General features: G+C 47.0%; 1 protein-coding gene across 1 annotated transcript in view; it reads left to right on the top strand.

Annotated features, from left to right (window-relative positions):
• Positions 1-7,500, top strand: part of si:ch211-45c16.2 (mitogen-activated protein kinase kinase kinase 13-B) — an 82,332-nt gene that overhangs the window by 14,835 nt on the left and 59,997 nt on the right. The window contains exon 2 of the mRNA XM_063214349.1: positions 5,299-5,396. The gene's annotated coding sequence lies outside the window, so the exon portion shown is untranslated. The remainder of the gene's footprint in view (positions 1-5,298; positions 5,397-7,500) is intronic.

Below are 7,500 nucleotides of genomic sequence, written 5' to 3'. Positions count from 1 at the left end.
GTTTCTCATTAGTTAGGGTTAGGGTTGCCACTTATGCCCTCCTCCTAATTGCCATCAAAGGATTCTCTAAAGATGTCACAGCTGTGTCTCTCACACCTTTTGGGTATATGGAAGCGGTCTAGAGTTATCATACCGCTACTTGCAATATCAACCTCTCCTCCACAAACACACACACACACAAACACACACACACACACAAACACACACACACACACACACACACACACACACACACACACACACACACACACACACACACACACACCCTCTGACCCCCCCATCCTCACACAATCACTCCTGACTGGGTGTTGCCCTGGAGCTAAAATTTGACACTTCATATTCTCCTTTGTCTCTCTCTCACTCACTCACACACACACACACACACACACACACACACACACACACACACTCCAGACTTCACACCAGACTTCACACCTCCTCACCCGGTCATTCCCTGTACACACACACACACACACACACACACACACACACACACACACACACACACACACACACACACACACACACACACACACACACACACACACACACACCATATCTCAAAAGGCACATCCCCTCTTGGGGCCAGGCGAGGCTGGGGAGGGCAGGAGAGAGGGAGGGAGGGAGGGGGCAGGGGGGCAAGCAAAGGAGGCAGGAGCATCTGTTCATTAGACAAAAGCCCCTCCCCTCTCATCTAGACACACACACACTCACACACACACACTTCAGAATCCACACAGCCTGTAGCAACCCAATGTAAGTAGGCTGCCGGATGTGAGTGCCCGGATATCCGCCCGAGTATTTGCATGCATTTGCATTCATTTCCACCATCAGGAATGCTTTGCGGTACCACAGCTACCCAATGTGAGTCGCGCTGTGTCGCCTGACTGTCCCTTTAATATGATTGTAGCCTACCGTAACAACTCGGCCTCGGCCCCCGCCGCAAATATCCACCACACCACCATCTTTTTTTCATATCCAATACTTGCACATTAAGAGTGACAATTCCATCATGGATGTTTAAACGATATGTGCGAATGCAGTCATGTTGAATTTAGGGTGGCCAAACCATGCCATGTCATGAAGAACGTGCATCACATTATTTAAACAGCTCGTGTAAACCTTTATTAGTTATCCTGGGTGCCCGTGTCTTTTTGGAGATCGGAGGCTTGATTAGCAAAGAGATGGGAGAGAAATTAGTTGTGCGCGCGCACACACATCTGAAATACTGGCTCCAATATTTCAGCGTCCCGTTTGATTCTGTGACACTTTTACGTAGCACACTCAAATGAATAGGCTATGTCTAAATTATAGGCTCTAGTCTCCAATGTGCCTAGTTTCACGTGCTGTTGGCATCACCAAATAATCTGCACAATATGCGGCCTACTTTTCGAGTGCTACATTTAAACCGGGTAAAGTATTGAGCATGGTCTGTCCCTTCAATAATATTAAGAGTGTCCCGTAACAACTCGGTCTCGGCCCCCGCCGCAAGTATCCTCCACCACGAAGGTCCTCTGATGTTGTGACCGTTTTAGGATATTTTCATATAATACAGAAATAAGAGCGTGCGCGCGCGCCTCTGACTGTATCTAGACACGGAGGGAGAATGGTTCCAATGTTTATATTCAGCGCCCTGTTTAATTCTGAACTGACACTTTTAAATGTACATGGCACAATCAAATGAGTAGGCCCTAGGCTATGTCTAAATGTAGGCAGGCTCTAGTCACCAATCTGGCTTTGTTGTTTCGGCATCACCAATAATAGGCCTAATGGCACAATATGCGGCATGGTTTCGCGTGTTGTTTTTGCACCACCAAATAATAACTACACAATATGCGGCATAGCTGCTGTTTTCTAACTCAGAGAGAAGGCTATGCCCAGATATTATTTTAACTTGTAGGATATCCTGATGTTATGTTTCACTAATGTAAGGAGTAAAACTCAGAAACTTCCCGAGTGCTAGCTACATTTAGACTGGGTAAACTCGTGACTTTAATGCCTTCCGAAACGGCCTATTCCAGTGTCTGTGACAGTGCATCTATTTTAGACTATAGTCTTGTGCAAAACTTTTTATTGAACATTGCGAATGTGCAGGATGATTTTAGACACGCATGTGCTTCAGAGCAGCTAGAACTGTGCAAGGTGACTGCTGCAGTTTTCAGCTCAGTCCTCCTGGATAATAAAAACAAAATAATGCCGACGAGAAAGTAACGCCGTTATCTTTTGATGGATTCCCTTTGGGTGCCCGGTTGAGACAGTTTATTTTTCACAGCCAAATCAATTCGGTTTTAAGTTATAATTTCATTTTATTTTTTTATTTTGATGATGTTATTGGTCACCGGGCCTATTCTTTTGATTGGGAGATCAAGGAACTCTCTGGTGTCGCCGAAACGGCGATGTGCTGTGGGCTCTTTACGCACGGCACCTATGTCCCTTCCATCTTCAGTCAGACTCAAATCGGACCGAAATCAAGTAGCTGAGGTTAAACTGTCGTAAATACACTACCGAAATCGAGTAGCTGAGGTAAAATAGACGTAAATACTCGGGCGGATATCCGGGCACTCACATCCGGCAGCCTACTTACATTGGGTTGCTACACAGCCATCCCCATTCATCAAGGCACACACACACACACACACACACACACACACACACACACTCACACACACACACACACACTTCAGAATCCACACATCCGAACAGAATTTCACATCTGAGACAGTGGTGAGCAGCACAGGAGCGCCACAAGGAACGGTGCTTTCCCCCGTACTGTTCACTCTGTATACGACAGACTTCAGCTACAACTCTGCGACATGCCACATGCAGAAGTTCTCAGACGACACTGCAATTGTGGGGTGTATCAGAGATGGTCAGGAGTAGGAGTACAGGGGACTGGTTGACGACTTTGTGGGATGGTGTCAAAACAATCAGCTGCACCTGAACACCACCAAAACCAAGGAAATGGTGGTTGATTTCAGGCGCTCCATCCCACCCTTGGTGCCTGTCTCTATTGGGGGAGAGAAAGTGGAGACTGTCAGCACTTACAAGTACCTAGGAGTGCACCTCGACAATAAACTGGACTGGTCCACAAACTCAGATGCACTCTACAGGAAAGGCCAAAGCAGGCTCTATTTCCTCAGAAGGCTGAGGTCCTTCAATGTCTGCAGCCGACTTCTGCTTATGTTCTACCAGTCTGTCATGGCCAGCGTGCTCTTCTTTGCTGCGACGTGCTGGGGAGGAAGCATCAGGAAGAGAGATGCTGGACGCCTTGACAGACTGGTGAGGAAGGCGGGATCAGTGGTGGGCATGGAACTGGAGACACTCACCTCAATAACCGAGAGCAGAACACTGAGCAGACTAGACTCTATTATGGACAATCAGCATCACCCCCTTAACGCCACCTTCACTAACCAACTGAGTCTGTTCAGCCACAGACTCCGTGCTTTCACCTGCAGGACTGACAGACTAAGGAAGTCCTTTGTCCCATGGGCAATTCAGCTGTTTAACAACACACAGAAGGACACTAAGAAGAACATCATCATAGGGGACTGGACTGCCTGAGATGCCAGAGCTGGCCCAGCCCGGGAAACCTCTTGGTGTGTGTGTGTGTGTGTGTGTGTGTATGTGTGTGTGTGTGTGTGTGTGTGTGTGTGTGTGTGTGTGCGGGTGCTGTCCAATAACTGCACTAAGGAGCTTTTGACCCTTGACCACTGGACATACTTGTTTTTCCTGCTTACCACAAGCAAAGACTGTGATCTGTCAGAGCTGGCCCAGTTACTGGGGAACCTCTTTGTGTGTGTGTGTGTGTGTGTGTGTGTGTGTGTGTGTGTGTGTGTGTGTGTGTGTGTGTGTGTGTGTGTGTGTGTGTGTGTGTGTGTGTGTGTGTGTGTGTGTGTGTGTGTGTGTGTGTGTGTGTGTGTGGTGTGTGTGTGTGCTTGCCTAAAACACTTACCTGTACTTTACTGTGACATTGTAAGAATGTTCAACCCCTATCATACTCTGTACACTGCCTACTTCTACATACTATACTATATCATGGATACATCAACACTTGTTGTCCACCTTAACTGACAGAGTATGTTTTTCTGCTTTGGTCTATCCCAACTCACAGAATGTCTTTTTTGCACAATTACCTTTTCTACATTTATCTCTATTATTTTATTTTATTTTCCCCACCCTGATGACTATTCCTGTTTTTATTTTTGTCTTGAAATGTCCATGTGGGCTTTTGTGTATTTGTGTATTTATGTAAGCTACTGGATACCTGAATTTCCCCCTGGGGATCAATAAAGTTACTCTACTCTACTCTACTCTACTCTACTCTACATCCATCCCCAGCCATCAAGGCACACACACACACTCACACACAGATGCACACACACACACTGCCGACTCCCCACAGACACCCCTCCCCACTCCCATCACCCATATTACTGACTCTATACTCACACATACACTCTCGCTGCGTGCATGCCTGTGTGCGCGCCTGCATGCTTGCATGAGTGAGAGGGAGGGAAAGAGAGAGTGTGTGTGTGTGTGTGTGCAGCCGAGGCCTAGTGGTTAGAGAGTTGGTCTTTCAATCTAGGGGTTGCAGGTTCGAATCCCCCCTCACCTCTCCCTACATTTCCATCCATGGCTGAAGTGAACTTGAGCAAGGCACCTAACCCCTCATTGCTCCAGGGACTGTAACCAATACCCTGAAAAATAATAACTGTAAGTCGCTTTGAATAAATTAAAGCGTCAGCTAAGTGCAATGTAATGTAAATGTAATGTAATGTGTGTGCGTGTGTCTCCTGTGTGCGTGTCTCCTGTGTGCTGTGCTGTGCTGTGCTGTGCTGTGCTGTGGTTGTGCCTGCCTGTCTGGGATTCCCCTTTTTCCATCCCAGAGTATTAGATTAACACCACGCCACGCCACGCCACGGCAGCTCTTAAATGAGCACGGCTAATGCACCTCCTGACACACTGATACCTACACACACACACACACACACACACACACACACACACACACACACACACACACACACACACACACACACACACACACACACACACACACACACGTGTGCACACACATGTGCGATCCTGTTCCCCTTTCTCCCAGGGCAGGTGGCGTGATGGAGTGTGCTAACCTTTAACCTCTCTCTCTCTCTCTCTCTCTCTCTCTCTCTCTCTCTCTCTCTCTCTCTCTCTCTCTCTCTCTCTCTCTCTCTCTCTCTCTCTCTCTCTCTCTCTCTCTCTCTCTCTCTCTCTCTCTCTCTCTCTCTCTCTCTCTCTCTCTCTCTCTCTCTCAGGCAGGCGGGCCATAGACCATAGACGGCTGTAGTCCGCATAGTGCCAGTTTGTGAAGCGCTGCGTTGTGCTGCATCAGGACATGGTTATCAGCTCTGGGGAAGGTAAGCCAGTTGACCCAGCCGCTGGGTTCTCTTGTGTGCTTGTCTATGTGTGTTGACCCAGTTGTTGGGTTGTTTTTGTGTGTGTTTGTCTCTCTGTGTATATTTACAGTATGTGTGTGTTGCTGGTGGATGTTTGTTTGCATATGCGAGCAAACAGACGGACAAATGAACGAGTGAATGTTGGCCGTGAATGTTGTGCACAAGAGTACATGTGCACATGCTGTACTTGTCTGTCTGTGTAAGGTTGAATAGATGAGTGGATGAACATTGCAAGCTTGTTGATCTGCTATGATGACCGTGGCGGAGGGAGTGAGGGTGAGGGAGTTGGTTTTGAGATCAGCGGGTCACAGTAAAAAAGAATGTGTTTCCCAACCTTTTTTGTCTTGCGTACCCTCTCTAAGCATTTTTTGTCATACCCCAAGTACCCCCCTATATCTCCTCCTCTATCTCAATGTGACTATGATCTATACATTTGTTTTTTTTCCCCCCACACATACCCCCTGCAGTGTGCTTATGTACCCCTAGTGGTGTGTGTACCCATGGTTGGGAAACGCTGTCTTACACCTTCCTGTATGATTGAAATATCTTGAAAATACAGAAAGGCAATAGAAGTGAAGTGTAATGTAATAAAGTCAGTATAAAAGAATTTGTTTTGTGTTTGTATAAAATGCGGTTTGTGTACAGTGCAGAGTGCCTCCTAGACAATGGACAGTGTACCTTACCAACACAGTGGACCTCAGTTCCCTCTCTGTTTCAGGGTCAATGTTTTGGAGCCACTGGTAATTCACACCGGTGTGTGTGTGGCTGTGTGTGTGTGTATGTATGTGTGGGTGGGTGTGTTTTTTTGGGGTTTTTTTTTTGGGGGGGGGGCATGTCCTGTCATTTGATGTATTAGCTGTGTGTGCGTGTGTACTCTGTTGGCTGCTGTGTCGTGGTAATTTAGAGTACAGGTACTTCCTGGTGAGTGAGATGGATGATGCGCTAGGTGTGTGTATGTGTGTTAGCAAGATTTGCTGTACATAAAGTTTTGGAGCGGTTTTGTTTATTTCTGTGTACCTTTGTGGGGTCTGTTGGCAAAATTAAGCATCCCTGTGTCTTTGTTTGTGATTCTGTGTGTGTACGTGTCTTTTGCCCTGGTACACCTTGTGCCATGGTTATGGTCATTGTGACCTTTGAGTCCCAGACTATTATCCTCTCTGATGCGCACACACACACACACACACACACACACACACACACACACACACACACACACACACACACACACACACACACACACACACACACACACACACACACACACACACACACACACACACACACACACACACACGGTCAGTCCAAGCTAGTAACAGTCAAATGCTCCCGGCAGCAATGGCAGACTAAACGGGGCCAGTGTGGTGACTAGTGAGACAGGCGACACACAAGCCGAACAGGCCACAGACAGACAGACACACACACACACATGCACACACCTGTGTCACATACGGCGAAACAAAAATGCTTACACAGTGTGTGTGTGTGTGTGTGTGTGTGTGTGTGTGCACGTGTGTGTGTGTGTACGTGAATATAGATTGATATCTAGTAAGGACTGTGAAAGCAATGTTAAACGTCTGTATGTGTGTGAGAGCGAGAGAAGGGGAGAGAGCTTCAACAGCTGCCGCAACTTTGTCTGTGAGCATTGATCGATTTTCTAAGAAGGGTTGTGAAAACAACATTACACAATCATGTGTGTTTTCCAAACTTGCTGAGTAGTTTGGCTATCCAGTGGACATGTCTGGTCGATGTTCATGGGTAATCCACCAAAAATGCAAGACATCTTATGACATGGTGCAAGGTAGCACACATGACCAGTCAATTCACCGTTAGGTCTGCTGCGGTTCAACTTTTTTGTCCCCCATGTCAGTTGATTTGTTGCTCGTTTGGTCGGACACTGGTTTGCTGTTTCTTTGGAGTGTTTGCACGTTGGGTGGCACAGCTCTGGTTTGCAATGGCGACCCACATTGTGCAATTCCCTGTTGAGACTCCTTAGCATTCTAGAACCCTCACACCTATTGTTTAGTTCCTTTTTGAGACTCCTGAGCATTCTAGAATTGTCTCACCT

This window comes from Engraulis encrasicolus, chromosome 13 (assembly GCF_034702125.1).
Source record: "Engraulis encrasicolus isolate BLACKSEA-1 chromosome 13, IST_EnEncr_1.0, whole genome shotgun sequence".
Taxonomy (NCBI): Eukaryota; Metazoa; Chordata; class Actinopteri; order Clupeiformes; family Engraulidae; genus Engraulis; species Engraulis encrasicolus.
The sequence above is the reverse complement of the archived record's forward strand: the minus strand, read 5'-3'. Positions and strand labels throughout refer to the sequence as shown.